We start from the raw sequence: 25,457 nt of genomic DNA on the forward strand, positions 1-25,457 counted from the left end.
GTACATTAGGGTGTTTTTCTTTCCTTGATCCTTGAGGTATTTTTTATCCTTTGGCATTTTTGCTAACCTGATGAGTGTAAAGTAAAACCAGTCATGTTTTAATTGTACTTTTAAAAAATAATAATTTGGAGTATTATTTTACATGATAATATCTTGAATTTCCTTTTCTCAAAAGTGCTTATCCATATTCTTTGACAACTCACATAATGGAGAATGATTCTTTATACATATTAAATACTAGTAGACAGACATTGATCAAACATAATTGGCACAAAATTTTTCTCACCTGATTCTCTTCTAATTTTGGTTATATGAATCTATTATATAAAAAACTTTCAATTTTATTCAATTATCAAAATTGTCCATGTTATTTATTGTCTCTGATCAACCCTCTTATTTAGTAAAGAATTCTTTCCCACCATAATTATAAAAGTTATCTCCTTCCGGTCTTCTCCAGGTCTTTTTTAATGATATGACCTTTTGATATTTAGGGAATTAATTCATTGGTCACTTCTCTGTTCCTGTTTATCCTCATCTAAAAGTTCTCTATGCAGATTTATGAATTTTTTCACAAGAAATAAGATTTTTCCCATTTTTGAAATATATATTGTCATCCTTTGTTTATGTCACCAGCATTTCCAATATATCTCTTTTCCTTCACCATAAGACATTTTAATATCTAAGGCAGTGGTTCTCAAATTTTCTGACTTTTTATATATTATTATAAACTATTGAGGACACTCCAAGAAGCTTTTATTTATGGAAATTATATCTACCAGTATTTACTGTGTTAGAAATTGAATCATCTTAATATTATGAAAATACAGTTTTGATCATACAGACCCCTGAAAGAGTCTTAAGAATCACATTTTGAGAATTATTGATCTAAAATAAATAATTCAGGAACCATATTCTAGTCATGAATCACATCTTATCAAGTTTCACTATTAAGTGATAATGGCATCATAATATTACTTTATGATAATATCTACAGTTCATTTTGTTTATCATCTATATTTTGTGAATTTTTTATAGATACCTGGAGCCATGTCATTTTTAATTATGGTCTTACTGGTTCTCTCCATTGATACTCATTCTATGTTGTACCTGCTTTTCTCTCTTCATACAATTTTGGCAAGAGGATGATGTATATGAGCAGTTTTTTTGCTTGTTCTCCATGTCTTAGATTATAGCAGGTTTATGATTCTCCAGGCCAGTTTTTTTTAACCTGCTTTTAAGGTTTTGTGTAGTCCTTGAAGTTTTAAAAGTGTTTTTCTCACAATTCTGTAGACAGTAAATACCATTATTATTCTCATTTTCCAAATGAGGAAAATGAATAAAATTGAGACATCCATGGTCATGTAACCAGTAAATGGAAAGTTGGGATTCAGACTTAGGTCTGACTCCCAAAACAGGCTCACTTTCTCCTACATCATGCTCCCATTCAATACTGGCCAAAAACCCATCCATTCTCTGTTTTAAGTTATGATGAGGAAATCCAGGTTCTATATGCAAATACCACCTTCCCAAATTAACCTTTCTGTTGTCAAGTCCCTACCTCCAAATCAGCAACATTGTGGAAATATTTCCTATACTTATAGCATTGAGTCTTCCCCCAAGATTTCATCATCTCTGTCTAACTGGTTCCACTTATTGCAATCATTTCCCCATATGAATCACTGGAAGTGACTAGTGGTCATCAGGTTTAACAAATCTCAAGACAGTGTTCTTAGACCAACATCTGGTGGGGTGGGCCTAGTACTCTGGGCCCCTTCTAGGATAGCCATCACTGCTCAGCCATCTCTTCTGACCACCATCAAACGGTTTTCTCATGGAAGCCCTGGAAGATCACCATCAACATTCCTGGGAGCCTTTCTTTCCCTATAAGGAGAGAGGTTTGGTGGTACTCGTCACAAAGCTCCCAAAGTTTAGAGGAGGTCTACCTTTGCTTCATTCTCCTGTTTTCTCACCCTTAAGGAAGGTTAAGATTCCCCTTCACTGCTTCCAGATCCTTTCTTCTCAGGATATGTTCATGGGTAAAATTATTTTTTTCTTATTTTAAAAAATACATTTTATTGATTATATATTCTTGTTTTCTTTCAAATACTTCTTTTTAAATGAGTACTTCCTTTCTCCCTGATAAGCTGGATTAGAGGCATCCTTCCAAATCTTTCACCAACTCTGGTAAGCAGACTGTGCTGTATTTTGTGCATATGTGGCTTTTACTTGGTAATGCCAGAGACAGAGTGTACTTTCTGCAGGTTACTGGAAAATTCTCTTCCTCCTCTTTACTATTTAGAACTAAAACACTCAGTTCTCTATTACTCTTTGCCAACTTATGTGGCCAGTCTCCAGGGGCTGCTACGGGAGTTTTCCTGAAGCTTTATAACTTCAGCAAGCTTTCCTTTGCTTTTTTCTGGGTCTTTCCCTGTCTTGTAATGTGTCCCCTTGTGCATCAGCATTTAACTTCTTGCCAAAGCTCTTTGACAAACAGAGGCTTCTTTCATTGGTTTTTATATTTAGAGCTGGAAGAGACCTGAGAGGTCATTTTATAGATGAGGAACCTGACAATCACAGAATTATTAGCAAAAGGCAGAACCTGGGCTTCCAATTTCAAATCCTTTCCACTTCCACTTGCTGTCTCTCCTAGAGAAACTAAGCTTTCAGCTACTTCTTCCCTCTTCCCTTCTCTTCTCTCTTTTCACCACTATTTTAGAATCTAAAGTGTATGGGTTGTTCAGGGAAGACTAGCATCTTTGATGTGAGGACTTGCTGAGTATTTTCAAATACACTCAGCTCTCATCTGTACCTCCAAGAAGCTGTAGCCTATGAGATGGCCACAATCAGGTAAACCATCTTAGCAGACTGGCTAAACCAGGTTGAGGGTAATCTGTAGGTGAATTAGGGAGTATCTAGCTCAAGCATGGGAAGATTTCCCCAACCAAATGGGCATGATGAGGACAGTTTGTTCCAGTGGCCATGAAGCAGAAATTACAAAGCGCTTAGTGCTGGATCATATATTGGCAAGATCATCCACTGGGCCGTCAACTACTCCTAGCCTTTGTCTTGCCTTTGGGCTGCAGTGACTGTAGAAGAAAGAGTGAAGCTGATGATTTTGTGCAACTCTTACCCACTTAAATCCAATTCACGATGAGTCAAAACATCACCTTGTGATGTCATAGATCCTTTTTAAAAACAAAAGACAACTATTATTTCACATGTCTATGGTTCTATTTGTCTATCTATTTATGGTTCTAAATGTGGGGGGGGGGATTTCAGTGTAATTATGAAGCTTTTCCCCCTGTTTTTGGATTCACATAGTTCCCTTCCTTTGGACAACTCAAACATTTGTTAAACTTATTCACAGATTGCTCTGCTTATCAGGGTGAGTCTTAAGCACTAAGTGTCAGATATCCTCTAAACCAAGTAATGCATTTTCTTGTGACTTCACTGGGAAAACAAAGAAGTATTTTTATCACTTCTCTCCTCATTAAAAAATTGTTTCTATTCTTGATAAGAGACAGGAAGAGATTAAAAAAAAACTCCAACTATTTGGCTATCTTTATTTTTTCATCTATGAGTCTCCAAGCACTTTTCATGCCTTAAACATCTTTCAAGAGAAGCGTAGACCATGTAGCTCATGCCATACTTTGTTACAGAATACCAACAACTTCATATTCCTTCAAAATCCTCATTTTTAAAATAAATCTGAGGGGCAGTTAGATGCTGCTGTGAATAGAACACCAGCCCTAGAATCAGGAGGACCTGAGTTTAAAATTGGCTTCAGACACTTAATACTTATTAGCTGTGTGACCCTGGGCGAGTCACTTTACTCCAACTGTCTTGCCAAAAACAAAACAAAATAAAAATGCTTGTTAAAGCAATATCATCAAGAAGGAATTCTAAGAAAAACCGAAGTATCATTCTTGGTTGATAAACCTCAGTCACACTGGATATGGGATTCACTTTTTTGGAGTACAAATGGTTAAGGTTTTTACATTAGAAAACTTAAGTGTTGCTGTTGACTGAAATCTGATTTGGGATTACGGAGTGTGGTGGCAGAAGACCTAATTTCTAACAATAACCACATCCTTCATCTACTCTGGCTTTGACCATTACTGTTCCCCTTAATTTTTCCCTCTTCAAAATAAACCTTAACTGGAGAGGAGAAGAAGATCAAGCATAAGGATTAAATAAGTTCTCTAAAAAAGCTCTTTGGAAATGAGAGAAATAGAAAAATATTTTCAAAATGCTCTTCTTTTAATTCACTTCCTTTAATGATTATTCAACTTTCCTAAATATATAGATTGTGAATCAGCAATTTCTTTTAATCCAGCTAAACCACTTGAGGAAATAAATAATTCTTTTTTTTATTTATTTAATAGCCTTTTATTTACAGGATATATACATGGGTAACTTTACAGCATTAACAATTGCCAAACCTCTTGTTCCAATTTTTCACCTCTTACCCCCCCACCCCCTCCCCTAGATGGCAGGATGACCAGTAGATGTTAAATATATTAAAATATAACTTAGATACACAATAAGTATACATGACCAAAACGTTATTTTGCTGTACAAAAAGAATCAGACTCTGAAATATTGTACAATTAGCTTGTGAAAGAAATCAAAAATGCAGGTGTGCATAAATATAGGGATTGGGAATTCAATGTAATGGTTTTTAGTCATCTCCCAGAGTTCTTTTTCTGGGCATAGCTGGTTCAGTTCATTACTGCTCCATTGGAAATGATTTGGTTGATCTCGTTGCTGAGGATGGCCTGATCCATCAGAACTGGTCATCATATAGTATTGTTGTTGAAGTATATAATGATCTCCTGGTCCTGCTCATTTCACTCAGCATCACTTCATGTAAGTCTCTCCAGGCCTTTCTGAAATCATCCTGTTGGTCAGGAAATAAATAATTCTCTTGGATGCCTCTGACATAGATGGGGCATGAGGAAAAAAGAGAAAGGAAGAAAGCATTTAGAAGGTTGACAGATAAAAGGAGGAATGGAAGTGGTATGTGGTTGCTGTGGCCAAGGAATTCCTTCCACAGGTTAGTCCTCTGAACAACTCTACCAAAACCTTTCCAGCTTGGAAAAGCTTTTACTCTGTGGCACAGATTTTGAAAGTCCAGAATAACTGCCACAGCACAGTGAGAAGCCAGATAGTGACTGAACTCCCTTCCAGCCTTATTCTGGTTGTTGAATGCTGTGGTGGAGAAATAAACGATTCCATGTTCATTTCTTCTAAATCATCTCAAACCAGTTTTACATGAAGTGACACTGAAGCGCAACTGGAATGGAGGAGAAATAGCTTCCTTTCTTAGTAAATTCCTTTCTATTCATTTAGTACCTTGGGTCATAGAAATTCCTGCTGTGGCCAGGTTAGCTTTGAGGAAGGACATTCACCAGAAAAGCTTTCTGCCTTCTTAGGCAACTGAAGAGAGGCAAAAAGGCAATACGACCTATCCCTTTAAGAGAAAGGGGATTTTGATATTTCCATCCTCTCCCTAATCCCATCAAGACCAACTTCTCAATTCTTTTTTCCAAAACTATGTTATTCTCCTCAATTTTCTGAAGAACCCTTTCTCACTAGCTCTTGGGCCCTGTTGGGCTAACTTGAAAGACTGTGGGACCTGAAGGAAACAGCAGCAACTCATAATTTAAACTTCAGTCAGGATATTACATAAATCTGAACTTTGGGAGCATGACAGTAGAAACTGGTCCCCAGAGCTGGGATTGTACTCATAGGAGGTAAGTAGGCATCACTGCTTAATGGGAGCATGCCCCACAAATCCACAAATAAGGTTAAGACCTATAGTTACAAAGAATTAGTTTAAACACTGGGGATCCTGGCCAAAAGCACAATAAGCTGCTTCTTTCCCCTTGTAGAAGTTGGGTTGATATTGTAGATCCCTTTCAGGGAGGGATTGGACTCAATGGCTGCTGAATTCCGCTTTCCACTTTCCAGTTCTGTGGTTCTGAGCCTTGTTAATGAGTAACTGTATTCCTCTAATGGGTTACTGATAGGAGCTTATCTGCTTTTATTGGCTAGTGGTACACTGCCCAGGTGGACTTTGGCAATTATAACCTGGGTCAACTTGCAAACAACAAAGGAGCAAACAGTGAGCAGTGATAGGCCCATGCAGAAATCATGGGGCCGTGCCCTGCCTCGTCCATTCTATAGTTTGAGCAATCAATTTGGCAAGTGTTTTTTACTGCTACATCTGAGGTTGCCATATTGGTCACTCTTACATTTTAATTTTAAAGAACAGAGATGAATACTGTCTTGAAGTCTTCTAGATCTATCATGTTCCTAAGAGCTTCGAAGGATATGTATTGTAGATGGGTTTAAAGCATCTTCCTCTTCACTTCCTTTAGCACTTTGCTTCTAGTCCTGGCCTTCATGTGGGTAGTAAACAAACTTCCTAAACCTCTTCCAGTTCAGTATAGTCTTCATTGTCTAGGACACTGAAAAAGTAAGTAATATTTGGTGAGGGTCACATAAGGCAGCTTGTGGGGAGGTCTTGAACATTAGGGTGACACCACCTCGTCCAGCTCTATCCACTTGGCCATTCTACTTTTTCCTGTACTGAGAGACTTTCTCTCTCTTCCCTTTGTCTGTCTCTCTCCCTCCTCTCTTCACTCCCCGACCCTGCACCATTCTTTGATTTTACATAGATGTCTCACTAAGACATTGTGCTGACTCAAAGACGCTGGATCCCATTCCTGACCCTGACATAGGCTGTGAAACTCTACTGTTCTGCTTCAGTTTCCCTTCTCTAGGTGGACGTGAATCCCTGTAATTCTTAAAACTTTAAAGTATTCCATAAATGTATCAGTTATTATTGTACCCACTTTTCCCAAGATGCTGAGAAACTTGCTTTCCTCAAACAAACTATTCTGCATTCCAAAGACAAAAGGAGTCAGCTATAAAGAGCTATTATAAAGATGAAAGGTGCCCCAAAGGGGAATTTAGTTGGGTGACCATGTTACTTTGAAATTACTTGGAAACAGAAGGAATATAATCTTCCTCATCCTTGGCACACCTTAATTACAGGGTGTGAGGAAGGCTGGAACTCTGAAAAACAAAAGTCTGCCTATCCCAAGAGCAAATAACACCTCTTTGCCCTTTTCTCTCCAGACTTAAATAATTTTAGATTGCTGAGCAGAATATGAGCTACCTCATCTCTTCTGGGGGTGAGGTAGAGGTGGAAGAGATGTGAAAGAGGGGAATACAGAAATCTAGCCTCCAGAAGGTGCAGGCAAGTAGACTTGGTTATAGAAGCAAGTTTGGTTGTGGATTGCATTTAAGAAAGGAGGCTAAGTCTTTCTTGATAGACCTGGGAAGGCTCTCAGTCCCATTCCAGCAAGGATAAGACCTCGTTGAATTGCCTCCTCCCATCAATTCTAGGTTAGACTTAACACGCTGATTTCCCCTCGCTTCTGATTTTGGGTCTGATAATTTTAGGCCTTTCCCAGTAGGAGAGGAGAGAAAGCTGTGTTAATGGGAAATGTAAAAATGAAAATAGCAAGCTGTCTTTCACTAAATGAACATTTAGTAAGTATTTTTAAATCATAGTGAGGAAAAAACTGGGTCAATGGAGTAAGTTTCAGAAGCCAAGGGGGCCTCTTACATTTTCTACATGTAAAATTATAAATCTATTTTCCAGGCCCCTTATTTTTAAATACCCTGAGACATAAAATTAGAAGGAAAACGAATTGGAAAAAATTTTTGCAGCAAGTTTGTCTGATAAAAGTCCCATCCTCAAATGCATAAGGAACTGAGCCAAACCGATAAAAATAAAAGCTATTCACCAGTTGATATAGTCAAAAGATATGAACAGGCAGTTTTTAGGGAAAAAAATTAGTTACCAATAATCACATGAAAAAAAAATGCTCTAAATCATTACTGATTAGAGAAATACTAACTCAGACCTCACACCTATCAGATTGGTTAAAATATCAGAAAAGGAAAATAAGATGCTGGAGGTGATATGGGAAAGTGTGGAATACTTCCCAGAGAGAGAATCTGTGAACTCTGGGTACAGATTGAAATTTTTAATTTTTTTTAACTTTGCTGTTTTATTTTGCAACCTGGTTAATATGGAAATGTTTTGCATCACCTCATGTACAATCTTAAATCAAATTGCTTTCCTTCTCAAGGAGAGAAAATGGAGAGGGAGGCAGAGAATTTGGAATTCAAAATCTTTTAAAATTATTGTTAAATTAGTTCACATTAATTCGGAAATATTCAATGAAATAAAAATAATTTTTTAAAAAATACCCTGAGGTACAAAGAAACTTCCTGGGGGAAAGAGCCACTCAGGTCAGAACGGGTGAATCCAGGGTCCCTGAGGGCAGAAAGAAGCCTTAGGGAGGGGAGGCACTGAAATGTGAGTAGGGTTTTTCTCCAAATAGAGCTGGGTTGTACCCTACCGACTGGCATTAATCCTGAAAGCAGGTAGGCTTGGATTAGCCCGCTCGGGAGAAAAAAGCATCCCATGTTTTGGAAGTAACCATGACGACACGTGCATTCAGATGGGATGGGGAAGTGAGCCGGAGGGACCTCGCGGAAGACATCGTGTGTTTGGTCCCCATTCTCCCGGATGGCGAGGCTGCGGAGCTCACACACGTTTAACCCTTTCTTTGCCTCGAGCGCTTGTCGCGGCCCAGAGCAGCCCCTGTCCGCGGGGGTAGGGGAGAAGAAGGGGACAGCAGATACGTGTCACGCCTTTCCTGGGCAGCGCCCTGCCAAAGCTCTGGCCCGCCGGCGCCCCACTCCGACAGAAGGACCCCCGAGGGCGGGAGCGCCGACTCCGCAATCATCACGCGGCTGCGGGGCTCCGGGCCCGGGGCGGGGCCGGGCGGAGGGGCGGGGCCGGGCCGGGGCTCCGCGGTGGGTGGCCCCTAGCTGCTGACGTGCGGGGTATATAGTCGGGCATGCGCGCGGTGGCGGGAGACAGGAGGGGGCCCGGGGGCGGGGAAGGGGGTACCGCTGGAGCTTGCAGCCGGTCCGAGTGCGCAGAGCCGCCGCCGCCGCCGCTTGTCATCCCCGTGGTCGTGGAGGGCCCAGCCGGTGCCGCGGAGCGCCGAGAAGCCGGGGCCAGCGCCGCGGGAGCTGCAGGTGAGCCAGCCAGCGAGCTCGGGCTCGGCCCAGCAGACAGCGCGCCGATGGAGGGGGGAGCCTCGTGGAGGGAGGGCATCGGGGACTCCCCGCCGCGCGGCTACAGCCGAGCGCTTTAGGGGATGGGGACGCGCTTGTCCCCTGGGAAAAGGGGGATGCTGGAGGGGATTGGGCCATGGCCTGGAGCAGCTTCCTCACCTGCACACGCTGTGCCCTGGATGTCAGCGAACCCAGATGAATGCCGCAGGGAGCGCTGGGTGGTGCTCGTGGGCCCCGAGGGCAGAAGAGGAGGGAGAGGCTGACACGTCCCGATCCGTGGAAGGAAGTTGGAGGTAGCTTCCCGACAGGCTCTGGTTCCAACCTTGCTGCTGCCGCCGCCGTTGCTCCTGCCTCCTGCCTCCTTTGTGCCTGGGCCACCTCCCGGCCATGTGGGAAAGCTGCTGCCCCCGAGCCCTTCCAGTTAGGTCCTCGGGAGCGCGGCCCAGGAGCCCCGAAGGCAGGCTTGGAGGAGTCCACGGGTTCCAGCTCAGTTCACTAAATGCTAATTAAGCGCCTACTGTGTGCCCGGCCCTGTCCACTACCCATTCCTTGGCAGTTTTGATCTCTTACTTAGACATTGGGAAAAGCTTCCAAAGAGGCCTGGGTTATCATTCCTGGAATAGCTCTTCCTCTCAATCCTTTCAAGGCTCAGTCCACGGGCTGGCTCCTTCATGTAGCCTTCCCTGGTTTCCCTCCTCCCCCCTCACCTCCTCCCTTCGGATATGTTCTTTCTCACACCTTTTCCTAAAGTTTTTTGGAACTTTTCTTGGCCAATATTACAATCGGTATTGTATTCTGACCAACAAAGGGCCTGTTGGGCTCCCCACCTCTACCCTCCAGACTTAGGGTAGAATATAAACTCTAAACACATTTTAAATCTTTGTAGTCCTAGTGCCCAGCAGAGTATTTGGTACATTATATGAAATTAATATATGCTTGATGGTTGAGCACAGGAACTATCATTTTCCATCTGTAAACCTACAACTTGGCACTGAGCCTTGAACTCAGTAGGTACATAATAAAAATTTGTTGGTGAATTAAATTAAGCAAAGTTTCTCTTTCTCATCTCCCAGAATGGCTGGGCTCAAGGCCTTGGAGGAATTTGCCAATGAGGTGATAGGTCCTGAGCAAGCAGAGTTGCCAGCTGATAGAGTTGTCTAGGTGACTTAGATAACACTGGGCATGTGGTTTGAAGGGGAACTATGAGCCCTCTGCTCTGGCCTTGGCTGTGGTGGATGGGGGCTGCAGAATTATAAGAATAGCACTAGTCTGACTCCGGGGTGTGGAATTATAGATTATAAATAGCAAACCTTCATTATGAGGAGTAATTTTTTTTTCTTCAAACAAGTACGCTTTATTTCTTCCTAGGTTGTTTTTCCTAGTCATAGGAAGGCAAGAAGGCAGGGTTCTAATTTTGACTCTAGCCAGTGTGGCCTTCAGTGGAGAGAGTAAAGGAACATGGATTAGAATCCAGATTGTGCTGCTTGCTCTCTGTCTGTGTGGACTTGAGCAAGCTAATGTAACTTGTAAGCTTCTGTTTCCTTCTTTCTTTCTGGTTTGGAGTAGATGACCTCTCAAGTCCTTTTCGGCCTTAAATTTACAAGCCCATTCTCTTTGGTACCTCTCCAGACCTCGGTTTCTCTTCATGTGGAAAAAATAAATAAAAGTTTTCAGTGTCTAATGTTAGGCCTGGCCACTTTATCAACATATATTGAATTCACTGGTTTGTTATGTACCGAAGGTCCTTCACAAGAGTAAATTTTATTATTTATTATCATTCAAACTCAGAACAACCCCTAGAAATAAGACAGGAATTAGTTTTAGGGAATGTTTCTTTTGAGTCAAGAAAGAAGAGACACTGTCGAGTCACATGGCAACTAGTAACTAGAATCAGATATTCTGACTCCCAGTTGTGGGATTAGTTTCTTCATCTAAATGCGTGCCCATGGAAGTAAAACTTCTCCTAAACTCTGCTGGATGACTGGTTTTTGCAATGAGACTTGGTTTAAGAGCTTCTCTTCTGGAAAAGGATTAAGAAAAGAGATTCCTTCCTTTGGTCAAAGAGATCCCTTCCTGCTCAGCCCAAAATGCTTTGGTTCCTTTTCCCTGTTCCCAAGAATGTGGCAAGGGGGCAAGAGGGAAAAGGAGAGGGCTGGCTCAGGAGAGCAGCTAGAAATGAGTTAGGAGTGCCAAGAAAGCAGCTCCAGCCAGAGAATATCGGCAGCTGGACTGGAGATGGGATCTTCCTCACGTAAGCTTGGAAAAGGGAAGTGGTTTTGGTTATTTGGTATCTAGAAGTGCCATATCCCAACTATCATCTTTGTGGCTTATACTCATTTGTTCTTTCATTCTGTATGGAAAAGCTTCTGTGTATTTTTGTGATGGGCAGTAGGAGAAGACATCTTCTACAATCTTCTGTTGGGGGGGGGTGAGGAAAGGGGGCAGAAGAAGAGAGGAGGGACACACCTCTATTTTAGTACTTTAGGAATCTGCTGCCCTCCTCAAGAGAGGTCTCAGAATCTTTGTGCCTTAGAAATATTCAATAAACATTTATTAAGTGCCTCCTATGTGCCAGACTCAGAGTTTATTATTAACAATTATTATAATCAGCAATTAACAAACTGGCATTCAGTTTTCAAAGTATTTTACTTCGTCATATGGGTGTTTCAGGACCATCCTGGAAGTTAGTTACTACAGGTTTTATAATTTTCATTTTATATGTGAGCAAAGAGAGGGTGAGCATTTGTCCATGTTTATTCAAACTAGAAAGGTGGTGGGATTTGAACGCAGGTTTTCCCTGCCCAAGCTCATGGTGCCTGGAAAATTCATCACTCTGTAGCCAAGTTGAAGATTAGTGTCTCCAAATGGATATTTTCTTAAGTTAATTTATTTGATTTTACTGTTTAGAGTATCAGTTATTCTCCTGGTTCTGCTCACTTCATTCTTTACTAGTTCATAAAAGTCTTCTAAGGCTTTTCTGAAACCATCCTCTGGTCATTTTTTTTTTACAGCACAATAATTTTCATTGCATTCATATGTCATCATTTATTTAAGGAATTTTCCACTTGATTATGGGTATCCCTTTAGTTTCTACTTTGTTGCCACCTAAAAAGAGCTGCTTTAAATAGTTTTGTGCCTACAGGTTCTTTTTCCTTTCTTGTTCTCTTTGGGGTATAAGTACCAGGCCTGAGCTTGTGCTTTGCTGGCATGGTGGCCCAGGGTCACCTTAACATCAGATTTAAGTGCACATACTTTTACATAGAATAAAAGCTAAAAACCAGGATCAGGCTTTATGAAGTTAGTACAGGTCAAGCCTCAAATGATTAAGTTTCCTGAGTGATTCACAGGGGTTAGCTTGGGTTGGGCCTTCAGGAAAGAGTTCAGATGGAATTAGGACTCAAATTAAGCCAGCAAGGATGGGTAGGATGTGAACAGTCAGAGAGGGATGGAGGAGGGATGTTGTTGACAAGGGAAACAGAAGTGGAATGTTTTCATTTATAAGAAAGGATAGGTGGCCTTCATCTGCATATTTAGCCTCTCTTCTCTCATGTATGTTAGGCAGAGTTAGCCTCTGTGAGGAAGGCCACAGTCTGGCTAAGTCCTAAGGATGTTGGTCATCTTTTCTCACGTGGGCTACTGATTCAGTGGTGATACAAAGCAAATCACTCTCTAGTTTTAAAAACCTTCTCCCTAACCTTCACCTCAGCTCAAGGTCCCAGGAGAATCAGCCACAGATTTCTTGTCACCTGTTGATAAAGGAACTCTAGAAAAATAAATAACAGCACAGTCCCAAGTTTTCCCCTCTGTAAGAGGTTGGTTAGGAATAGACTCACTGCTGTATTATTCTGAACTTGTGCCAGTCCTTTCTTTATCTCACATACTCTTCACTTACTTCTATAAGGATCAAGGTCAGCTTAGGTGGTTTTATTATGAAGATAGAATGTAAGCCCAGGCCTTGAAGGATGGGGAGGATTTAGACAGGAGGAAGAGAGGAAGAGGATGTTTCTGATGGAGGGATTAATGAGTAAAAGAGACAAAGTGAAATGTAGTAAAAGGCAATGATGAGAGAATGGACATTTGGGGCATGGGTTTTTCTCCTAGTAACCTCAGCATCTCTCCAACGGCCTACCACATAAACGATATTTAATAAATAATTTATGAATTGAATCTGAACATATGTTTAGGGAATGGTGAATTTGTCCATTTAGAGCAAAAAGTAGATTTGTAAATGTACAAGAAAGGTAAGGTGAGAACCTAAATGAGGTGAGAGACTAATAATGGTTTGTTGAGTCCTAATTATTGATAGTTATGCAAAGAGGAATCTTGTCTTTGCCTTGAGTTGATATTTGGTCAGAGACAGTCCAGGTTGTCTGGGGTTTGTACTACAAGTTTTGGTTTCCCAGTATTTGGGTGTCTGAATTCTTAGCTTATCAAGGAGTGAATGGCACTGGAGAAAATTCTTCAAGCTGTTCTAACTTTCTTAAAAATGAATTTACTTATACCCCCAAAAAGCCAATCTTAGGGTTTTTTTTTTTCATTTTACAGAAGGAAAATGCCTTTTTTTCTTGGAAAAAGGATCTGTTTGAGTAACCAAATTCTGCTTAGAAAGCAGTCTGATAAAAGCAACCAAATCTGAGCAGGGCTAAAGCTTTGCTGGTTGCTTCCTGTCCTCTGCCTGTATTGGGAGAGATGCCAGCTTTTTTTCCATTAGCTTTAGGCTATGCATTCAAAATCATTGACGTGGATTTGTGTTTTTTGGCTGGGGAAGGGGACTTTTTTTTAAATATCTTTTGAAGGTTCTGAGGGTGACTCCAGGAATTTGTACTGAAAAGATTTTGAGCTAGGAAACAATACAAATTTCTGTAAACCAAAGCACTCAAAGAATGCCAAAAATGGGGAGGAGGACCTCTGAGGGCTGATAGATCATCATCCACCATTCCTGATAAGTGAAGGTCTTATCCTGGCTGGAAGCCCTAACATGGTCAAGGGAATACATTATCCTGACCCCTCCCCCAAGGCAAGCTGCTCATTCAGATTTTGGATAAACTACTCCATTTGGAAAGTGTCTGTTGTATGGAACTGACCTGCTGTTTTGTCTTCTGGGGTCAAGTGGGATGCTATGATTTGTGTATATTCTCAGGCTATATAGACTGTATGGAATTCTCCTTATCTCTAGTTCTCCTCTCTAAGCCTTGCAGGTTATAATTACTTTAGTGGTACTTGAGGCTGCTGTCTGCCTCAAGAGATAGCAAATTCCCTCTCATGGAAGGTCTTCTAGTGGAAGGAAGTGGGATGACTGCTTGCTGCACTAGAATTCTTAGTCAGGTCTGAGGATGGATTAGATTAGAGCTTCCTAAACTGTGGTTGAGATGTCTCAACCCCATATAGGGTTTGTGTAACTGAATGTAGGAATTGTGAAAAATTTGGCAACAGTAAAAGTTATAAGTAATGCACGTGCCTTTTATTTTTATTTTCCCCAGTTACATGTAAAAACCATTTTTGTTATATGTATACATTCATTTTTTTCATATTTCCTCAAAAATCACATCATAAGAGAAAAATCAGAATAAAAGGGAAAAACCAGAAAAAGAAAGAAAAAAGAAAAAGAAGAAAAAAAAAAGGGAACATGGTCTGTGTTGATTTATGTTCAGTTTCCAAGGTTCTCTCTGTGGATGAGAATGGTGTTTTCCATCCAAAAGTGGGATATGTATGTGCTTTTTTATTTAGACAATTACATTAGATTCAGAGACACAACTGGAAAATCTAAAACATCACACATAGTGAGCGTGTATTTTTTTACTCTGTAATCTGTATTGATCCAAGTTTTATGGAAATTGCAAACTATAGGAAAATGGAATCTATGATCCTGAGTTTATCATCTAATTACAGACTATTTAGAAGATCAAACCTTCACTGAAGTTTTTAGAAGACCCAGTAACAGGTGCTTCTACTTCCTTTCTTCTTCTTTCCTTCCCTGCTTTTTGCACTGTGGGTTCTATCCTGATGATTCTCCTCTTTCCAAAATAAGTAATGATCTCTTAATTAGCAAATTTAAAGACCTTTTCTCAATATTCAGCTTTCTTAAGCTTCAGAGCTTGGACACTGTTGATCTTTATAATAATACTCTTTTCTCTTTAGATTTCCATGACACTACTCTCCTCTACTTCTCCTGGCCTTTCTGACAGCTCCTTGTTTGTCTCCCATACTAAATCTTTATTCACACAAGATTCAGTTCTTTACATAAAAATAAATAAGCAAATTATCTCATTAGTATGTTAATTTGCTTTTGACTTTTAACAAATGGTAAAATTATATGTAAAGAATTGCTTTAAAACAAATTTATTTGCAATTTATTATCAGTAAATATTTGATTTGTATGTCTACTTTATATAACTATATACCCAGAATCATATAAAAATCTGTCAAGTGAAAAGGGATCATAAGTGGAAAAAGTTTAAGAAGCCCTGGACTAGACAAGATGCCTAATAAATCAGAGATTCTGGGACTCTCTGCAGTGGAAATCCTCTTTCATATAATAATAGTTAAAAATAGCTAGGATTTGTTGAAGCACTCAGTGATTATATATTATAAGTTTTGCAAAGTGCTATATCAAGAATATCTTTTTTGATCCTCACAACCACCCTGGAAAGTAGTTAGATGCAATTATTCCCATTTTTACAGATGAGGAAACTAAGGCAATCAAAGTATGCAGGGTCTAATTGGGAGTTTCTTGACTCCAGATCTGGGCCCCGAAGGAATCATCAGATGTTAAAATGCTATTTGTCCATCCCCATCGGTGACCAGAAAGTGACCTCCTGAGCTGTGTCTCCCACATAGCACTCTCTTTGTGGCTCAGGGTGTTTTCATAACTATCCTCCTTCTTCAGCCGCCCCTCTGGCCTTCCCTGCCTTTCTTCAAGTCAAGGCTAATGTCCCACCTTCTACTGGATACCTTCCCTATTCCCCCATAGGGCAACTAAGTGGGACAATGGAGAGAGTGCCAGACCTGGAGTTAGGAAGACTCATCTTTTTGAGTTCACATCTGGCCCAGACATTTACTCACTGTGTGACCCTGGACAGACTGCCTCAGTTTCCTCATTTGTAAAATGGGCTGAAGAAGGAAATGACAAATCACTCCAGGATCTTTACCAAGAAAATTCTAAATGGGATCATGGAGAGTCAAATAGAGAGACTCCTTCCCTCTTTTGATTATCTCCAATTTTTATGGTATGTGTCTAATTTTTTTTTGCATGTTGTTACTCCTGTTAGACTATGAGTTCCTTGAAAGCAGGTTTTCCCCCCTTTCTTTGAATCCTCAGTAATTAGGATTGTGCCTGGCATATAAGACACTACCCTGATGCCTCCTCATCTCTTTCCATGTCAAACACTAACATCAACTTCCATAATTTTACACCACCGGACTAGACCTGCCAACCATCTCCCCCCTCAACTCATCTTCCCAGTTATTCTTTCTTTACAACCTCCTAGATTCACAGACACAGCCTTGTTCGTCCTTCCAGCTCAGCTGCCTAGCCCACCTCCTTCAGGTTTTCAAGGAAGGCTCTTTGTAGTAACTGCACTTGGTGCGGCCCCTCGCCTAGAGCGGTCACTGCGCCAATCTGTACCTCGCTTGCATAAATGCTTTTCTTGGCCACCCTAGGAGGCTGAGGTCTCTGAGGGTACGTATTCCCTCCGGGAATTCCAGGAACCGGTGTCGGTGCTCTTTGTCTGTAGTGTTGGATGGCTAGGCACCATGAGATTTATAGACGTCTATAGGCAAAGGGAACCTTGGAATTAGTTATGTAGATAGCCAGCACAGTTATCTGTCTCAGAGCCTCCCCTTTGTACAGTCTTGTGAAAAGCGGCCCTGAACTTGGGAACCTAGCCACCCTCGGCCCCTCCCTCTTCATCACTTCCCCGGTATCGCACCCTTCCCCAGCACCAAGAGGTCCTGGTCCCTGACTCCTCACTCAGCTCCCAGGACCTCCGGTCAGGCGCTGGGCTCTGGCACTGCAGGCACTCTGGGGCAGGCCCTGGGCACCACCTGCCTCAAGTTTCTCCCCACTGCACTCTGTCCTCCACCCACACGCCCATCTCACCACATGGCTAGCCCTACTCAGCAAACTATAGTGGCTCCCTATTACCCTCAGGATGAAAAATAAAATGTTCCATGTGTCTTTCAAAGCCTTTCATAACCCGGCCTTTGCATTACTCCTTCCACATACCTGATGGTTTAGCTCCACTTTCCCTCCCCTTTTTGCTTTCTGTGCCCAACACACTCCATTTGGCTCAACTTAGTCCTCTCTCATCCCTGGAGTTCTTTCCCATGTCTCTGCCTCCTGGCTTCCCATAGATCCCAGTTAATATCCCACCTCCTAGAGGCCTTTCCTGATCCCTCTTATTGCTAGTGCCTGCCTTCTGTGATTATCTCCAATTTAGCCTTTATTGATCCTGTGTGAAAATAGCCGTTCCCAAATTGTCTCCCCCATTAGACTGGGAATTTCTTGAAGCAAGGATTGTCTTCTGCCTTTCTTTGTATCTTAGGGCAATGGCAGGTTGGTACTTAATAATAATATATAGGAACTATGAATATAGCAATAAATGTGAATTGTATTATAATTTATAGTAATGAATAAACAAGGATATGTTATGAAATAAATATCTTTAACTCAATGTAAATTCATTATCAACTACCCTGTTGAGTAATATTAAATTGTAGTCTACTGATTTATATTATAAATAATAAAATAAACTAATAAATACTTATGATTGAAGTCTAATCAATAAAAATTAATGATATGAATAATAACTTATTATTGTAGTACCTAACATGTATATAGGGTTTATTACAAGGGAAGCACTAAACTAAGCACTTGACAGTTATTATCTCTTTTGAACCTCAAAGCAATCCTGGGTTTCTCATCACTGACATGGACTCCCCTGAGGCCATTTTGAAAACTAAATGAGATGGTGCCTCATTTAAGAGTTAGACCCAAAAAGAAATTTATATCTCATTTTACAGATGAAGAGGCCCCCAGGGTCCTTAAGGGATTTGCACAGGTTCAGACTGGTAATAAAGAGCAGAACTTTCTTAGATCTCCTCAAACTCCAGATCTCTTTATTTTTTTATCCCCTGTGCCTCTTGGTGTCCTGGAAAGGAGAAAATTCACTTCCTGCCTGTCACACTTTGAAAACACGTTGATAAAGAAAGGCCTGGTGATCCCAATGAAATTTTTGCCTGTTGCCACCTCATAAGAGAGCTCACATTCCCTCCTCCTCTATAACTTCAGTTAGGGCATCTCTGGCTATTTCCTTTGTAGGGAAAATAACCTTGAAGGCAGGGAAAGTTCACTTTTGTTTTCACATAAGAAATGCTTGATTGATGGTCTCTGATTCTCTTCTCTTTTCTCCTTTCTACTTAAGGGCAGTCACCCATATCCTCTTTTACTTGCAGACATGAGAGCTGACCATGCTTAGGACTGGTTTCTGCTCCAGCATGGAGCAGAGGCAACAGTTATTCATTCTACATTTATCACATGTAATGTGTGACTTTAGTATCTGAATAGTATTCCCATTTCTGTTACCTTCTGGTTGTTAGAACCTCTATTGGTTTCTTAGTCTCAGGTAGTAGGATGCTTTTTGGTCTTCTAGGACTCACACACACACACACACACACACACACACACACACACATTTTATCTATAACTTTTGTTGTTATAGCACTTTCCTTTTCTAAATTTATCCTTCTCCCTAGAGATTCATCTCTTAAGAGGATTTTTTAAAAAGTAATTTAACAACATATGAACTAAATCAGACAGGACTTGATGCCCTCTCCTCCCCTTCCCTCCAAAAAGAAAGGGAGGTACATTTTCTCCTCTCTTTTTCAGGGTCAGGCTTGATCTTTATAATTAGGCAGCATGTTGTTCATTTATTTATTTGTTTCTTTATCTATTTTTTCTGTTTATGTTTTGCATATTGCTTTCCTGGTTCTATTTATTTAACTTTGGATAAAGTTCATTCATGTAAGTATTCCCATGCTTTTCAATCTTTGTGGACTTGTTTTTTTCTATTCCCTTACCATCTTGAATCACAATTTGGTTAGACAGTCCCTCAGATGGTAGATATTTGCTTGGCTACTACACAATGTGTGAATGTAAAGATTCTGGCCTCTTAGGGAAACTTTGTCTTTGACATTTTTGAGATATATATCTAGGCATGGCTAGATATGTGACAAAGAACATGGACATTTTAGTTACTTTCTTTGCATTTGTTCTAATTCTTCATGACTCCTTTTGGGATTTTCTTGCAAAAATAACGAATTAGTTTGCCATTTCCTTCTACATATGGGGAAAATGAGGCAAACAAGGTGGATGACTTACCCAGAATCACACAGCTAGTAGCTCTGTGTCAGAGGCCACATTTGATTTCATCTTTCTGACTCCAGGCCCCTAACAGTCTGTCCACTGTATCACCTAAATGCCCCTCTTTCTTTCCATACTTTCAAATTTTGCATACTTTGCCTTCCAGAACAGTTGGATCGAATTTCACTTTCACTAACAGTATCTCAGGGTGGTACCCATCTTTTCTATAGCCCTTCTGAAACTGAGTAGTCCCATCACTTTTTATCTCTAGTTACCACATACAGATGTGTGAGATGTGTTTTGATTATTATTTAATTTTGGTTGATGGTTATTTCTCAGTATTTTTCATGGGCTTCTAACAGTCTGCTTAGTTGGCAAACTGTTCTTCTGCTATGCCTTGACTTTGTGTGATTCTGCCTGTTCTTTCTTGCTTTGAGCTATGATCGCTGGGTTCCCTGGGACTACTATTTGTCAGCCTTCAAATACAGCCCTGCCCTCTGCTTGTGCATTTCTTGTTGCTTAGGGGTGATACAGAGAATCATAGAATATGGAATATTGGAACCAAGAAGGACTTGAAAAGTTTTACTTTTGCATTCATAGAGCGAGAAATGGAGGCCCAGAAGAAAGCAGCTTGGGAACTTAGATTAAAAGTTAAGAGGGATTCTGGAGGTCATGTAGTCCAAATCTTTTGTGTTACAGATGAGGAAACTGGGGTCTCAAGTCAAGTAATTTGTCCAGAATCATGGATGAAGTAAGTGATGGAGTCCAGTCCATGCACTCTGGCTCGATACACAGCATTTTTCTCATTGAAAATGAGATGATGCAGTGCTTAGTACGCAGTAGGTACTTAAATAAATGCTTATAGTACTTTCTCACTCACTTTGCCATCAACCCTTTAGTTCTAATCTCAGGGACAAATCACATGCTTGACTGTCCTTTTCGATACGAATTGGCCAAAACCCAGGTGTGCCCTCATATCATTTGGGGATCTGTTCACCAAGGTAACCCTGCCCTTGACATTATCTTTTCCCTTAGAGAGAGTGGAAAACAGAAAAAAAAAAAGTTGAGGAAAGTGATGGGATTTTATAAGTGGACCTCAAAAAAGACTTGCAGGAAAAAGAAAAAACATGAGGCTGTGTTTTCAGCTACAGGCATCACAATCAGAATATAATCTCCTCTCCCCTCTCCCTCACCCAATGGCTAGTACCTGGAAGGTGCTGAAGATTAGCTCTGATTTAGTTCTTCCACAGTTAGAGAACTGGCTTCTTTCCCCACTGCCTTCACTCATCTTCACTCTCCTGATCAATCATTTCTTCTGCCTTTTCCTAATTCCAGCATCTTTTTTCTGACTCTTCCCTTCCCCCTAGTCAAATATACTGGTAATATACCCCACCCCTTCCCACAGTCACACACAATTGCTGATACTTCATATATCCCTTAGTAAAGAAAGAACCTTATTGACCACTGTATTTTGAACTTATTATAAAGAATTGCACATTTCTTTAAGGTTTTATTGATCCTTTTTGTTTTCACAAAACAGTCATTTCCAGATATATCCCTCCCCCTTGGCTTTCCTTCCCCAACCTCTGCCCCCTGTGAACTTTCTTTTGGATCAAAGACCAAAAAACAAAACAACAAAAAACACGTTAAACAAACCCAAGTAAGCTGCATTGATATCATGATGATTTGATATATATCAAAGCTGCTTAAACCTCACATATATGCTCATGAATTTATAATTTATTGTCAGTAAATGTTTGATTTGTATGCCTATTTTATATAACTATCTGGAGTCACATAAAAATTTCTTGGGCAAAAAGGGGTCATGAGTGGAAGAAGCTTAAGAAGCTCTGATATATATATATATATGACATTACATACCCATTGTCTCCCACCTCACCAACAAAAGAATGGTAGTATATTTCCCTATTTCTTCTCCCAGTCCAGGATTAGCCATTAAAGATATGTAGCAGTTACTACAGCTTTATTTTTATTTTTTTATCCTTTACATCTGCATTGTTGCTGTCACTCTGAAAACATATTAAAGTTCTCCTTTTTTCTTTTCTTTATAAATATTAAAAAATACTTTCCTCTAACCCCTTCTCTCAAGTTCTGGGAAAACCCTTTGGAAAGACGAGTGATGAGATATTGTGCAGTCATTTCCCACTCTTTGTGACACCATTTGGGATTTTCTTGGCAAAGATGCTTGGAATGGTTTTCCAGTTTCCTCCTCCAACTCATTTTACAGATGAGGAAATAGACAAACATGACTTGCCTAGGATCACACAGCTAGTGAGTAGCTAAGTCCAGTCTTCCTAATTCCAGGCTGGGCCTGTTGCCCTTTCCACTGTACCACCTACCTGCCACCATGACTGGGAGACCTAGACAAAAAGTTTTTTCTTAAAAAAGTAAATGGATATTATCCTAATTTTATAACACCTGAAATTTGTAGTGCTAGGCTTGTTTCTTCTTCATTGAAGAATTATTAATACATTGATTAAAGAGAAGAGGGTTTTTTTTTTGTTTTTTATTTTTAACTTCAGAAGTGAAGGAAATGGGCTAGGAGTAATGGGATAGTGACTCATTTGCCCAATTTTGAAATGTTAGCCCAAACTGTGTTTTAAGATATCTTTTCCTGGTTCAAGGTTCCTATAATGTTGCTTAAATTGTCTTGGGAAAGAGAATCAATCATGTTAGAGGGCATGGGGGTTTACTATGCCAATTTAGACATCTCTCTTTCCAAGCTAGAGACAACTTGAATGTTGTGTAAACTTCACATGTGCCTTCTCAATGGAGGGAGGGAGGTGGGAGAGAAAGATGGAGGGGAAGGGAAGAAGGGAGAGAATCTAAAACTCAAATTTTTAAAAACAAAAAATTTACATATAACTGAAGAAAAATAAAATATTAAGTTAAAGAATGGAATAGAAATGATTTGGACATAAATTAATGATAAAAAAGTGGTTTTGGCAGATTGGTATCAACTTAGAATATAGTATTAATACTTTGTATTAATACTTTTTTTCAACACATGATGTATATATTTTTTGGTTCTTTACATCAATTCCCATGTTCTTCTGAATTTCTTGTATTTGTTATTTTTCCACAACATTATTTGATTGCATTCATATTTATTGATTCAGTAAACATTTATTAAGCACCTTCTACTTGTCAGGCTCTATGCTAAGCCTTGGGGATACAAATAGAGGCAGAAGCCAATCCTTGCCTTGATGGAGCTTCTAACATAAGAGGGAAGAGAATGTGCAAATAAATATGTACAAAGCAAACCGTATACAGGAAAAGTAGTAAATAATTGAGGGAAGGCACTAATTAAGAGGGGTTGGGGGAAAGTTTCCTGTAGAAGGTAGGACTTAAAGGAAGCCAGAGAGGTCATTAATTAGAGTAGAGGAAGGTGAGTGTTCCAAGCATTCAGACATTCAGAGAAGCAGAGAAGGGGGTGTCTTGTTTGTGGAACAGAAAGGAGGCTGGACCACTGAAGATAAGAGTATGTTTGGGGCAGGAAAGTGTAAGAAGACTGGAAAAGTGAGAAGGGGCTAGGCTATGAAAGGTTTTGCATGTCAGACATTCAAAGTATTTTGTATTTGCTCTTGGAAGCAGTAGGGAGCCACTGGAGTTTATTGAGTAGGAATGTGTGTAATACAGTTAGATCTGTGTTTTAGGAAAGTCACTTTAATGACTGAATGGAGGATGAATTGAAGTGAGGAGAGACTTGAGGCAGGCTGACCCACCAGCATGCTATTGCAGTAGTCCAAGGGTGAGGTGATGAGGACCAAAGTGGTGGCAATGTCAAAGGAGAGAAGTGGGCATATTTGAGAGATGTTACAAAAGTAAAATGGACAGGAAACAACTTGAATATGGGAAATGGGAGATAGTGAGGAATCCAGGATGACTTCTAGGTTGTGAGCCCAAGGGACTGAAAGGATGGTGTTGCCCTTTACAGTAGTAGGAAAAGCTGAAGTTGGGGAGGATTTAGGGAGAAAGACTTTGAGTTCTGTTTTTGACATAATGAATTTAAGCTGTCTACTAGAAATCTACTTCACAATATCTAAAAGGTAGTTGGAGATAGGAGATTGGAGATCATCAGTAAGAGAGGGGCAGGTCATATAGATTTGAGAATCATCAGCATAGTAATTAAATTCATGAGAGCTGATGAGATAACCAAGTGAAATTGTAGAGAGGAAAAAGAGAACCCAAGGGACACATATGGATAGAGAGGGCACAATCTGAAAGAGGATCCGGCACGGGAGTCAGAGAAGGAATAGTTGGTGAAGTAGGAAGAGAACCAGGAGAAAGCTGGATCCCAAAAATCTAGAGGGAAGAGAATGATCCACAGTGTCAAAAGCTTGAAGAAAGATGAGGATTAAGAAAAGGCCATTAGATTTGGCAACTGGAAGATCACTGACAATTTTGGAGAGAGCAATTTCAGTGGAATGGTAAACATCAATCTGTTTATTCCCCAGTTCCAACTTCATTTCTACTATGTCACTATCACAAAAACTGTTGTAGTATAAATTTTTATCTTGGAACCTCTCAGGTTGTATGCCTACTAGTGGCATCTCTGGGCCAAAAGGTATGAATGATTTAGCCACTTTTCCCCCATGTAGAGTTCTTCAGAGGTCCCTGAGTTCTTTAGAAGAGTACTTCTGCCACTAATATTTATATGACTTATTACATGGTTAGGGTTAGGCTGTGGCCAAAAAAAAAATCATCATTCTATAGTCAACCTAGTTATCAACCTCTCTAGATTTATTTAGGCTCATCCTTGGGAGATACTTTTATACTCTTTCTTAGACTCTTTGCATAATATAGGGGGGTACTCAATAAATGGGCTTAATGAAACAAACTGAATTTTGTTTAACTCTTATTTATAAGTACTTTCTGTCTACAAGTCCTGATGGAATTCCCCTGATTTTCTCCCAACAAGAGCCTGTAGATTGAAATGGACATTTAAGGGTAGAGTTGCCTATGAATATAAATGGCCCATACTCTCCCCATCCTGAATGATTACTGAGAATAAAGTCAGAAAATAACTAAGTTCCACAAATTTACTAAGTAACTAAGCGTGCTCCCCACCCCACCGCCCCCCTGCCCCCCAAGGCTGACTGCTCTGAACAGAATGTTATTCCTAGCTCAGAGGCTCAAAAGACCCCATTTATGCATTATAATAGCAGAGAGTGACCCCCGCATTTCCAAGGCTAATGGCAAAGGTATGAAACTGGCAGCACTTTTCGTGCATGGGCCCCAGAGTGGGGGGGAAAGTACAGACCCAACAACAGGCTGTATGTTTGCTTTCCAAGGATTTAGTAGTTTATCAGGAGGCTGGCCACAGGATAATAAAATATTAAGTCATTGAAACTCTCTAGACCATCAGACTCAGAGTTTAGGATCTAATTTCACTGGCTGTTCGTCATGGTTGGAATTCTTGCCTTGCTCACCTCTGCCTTCTAGTATCCTGGGCCAAGTCAGCAAGCATTTAAGTCCCATTGGAGTTTCTTCAATTCCCAGCTACAATCTTATCTTCTCCAAGAAGCCTCCTATCTCTGCCCTCAAAGAACTCACATTCTAGTGAGGGAGACAATATGCAAGGAATTATCTATATAATAAGGAGTAAATGGAGGTTAATCTCAGAGAGAAGGCCCTAGCAGTGTGGGGAATCTGGAAAAACCTGCAGAATGTGGAACTGGAGCTGCACCTTGGAGGAAACTAGAAAGGTGAAAAGGTGGAGGTGAGGAGGGAGAGAGTAGCAGGAATGGGGATAGCCAGGACAAATTCATGGAGTTAGAATACAGAGTATTATGGGGGAGGAGCAGCAGATAGAGAGCAGTGTCTCTGGCACTAGTTTGTAAAGGGAATCTAGGTCTAAGATGACTGGAAAGGTAGGAAGGGACAAGTTATAAAGGACTTTAAATGC

General features: G+C 40.4%; 1 protein-coding gene across 3 annotated transcripts in view; it reads left to right on the forward strand.

Annotated features, from left to right (window-relative positions):
* Positions 1–25,457, forward strand: part of SLC39A14 (solute carrier family 39 member 14) — a 77,601-nt gene that overhangs the window by 11,438 nt on the left and 40,706 nt on the right. Inside the window, exon 1 of one of the 3 annotated variants that reach the window (XM_031950877.1) lies at positions 8,920–9,129. The exons of the other annotated variants lie outside the window; for them this stretch is intronic. The gene's annotated coding sequence lies outside the window, so the exon portion shown is untranslated. Of the gene's footprint in view, positions 1–8,919; positions 9,130–25,457 lie in introns of those variants that run through there. 3 annotated transcript variants of the gene reach the window in all.

This window comes from Sarcophilus harrisii, chromosome 2, assembly GCF_902635505.1.
Source record: "Sarcophilus harrisii chromosome 2, mSarHar1.11, whole genome shotgun sequence".
NCBI classification, from domain to species: Eukaryota; Metazoa; Chordata; class Mammalia; order Dasyuromorphia; family Dasyuridae; genus Sarcophilus; species Sarcophilus harrisii.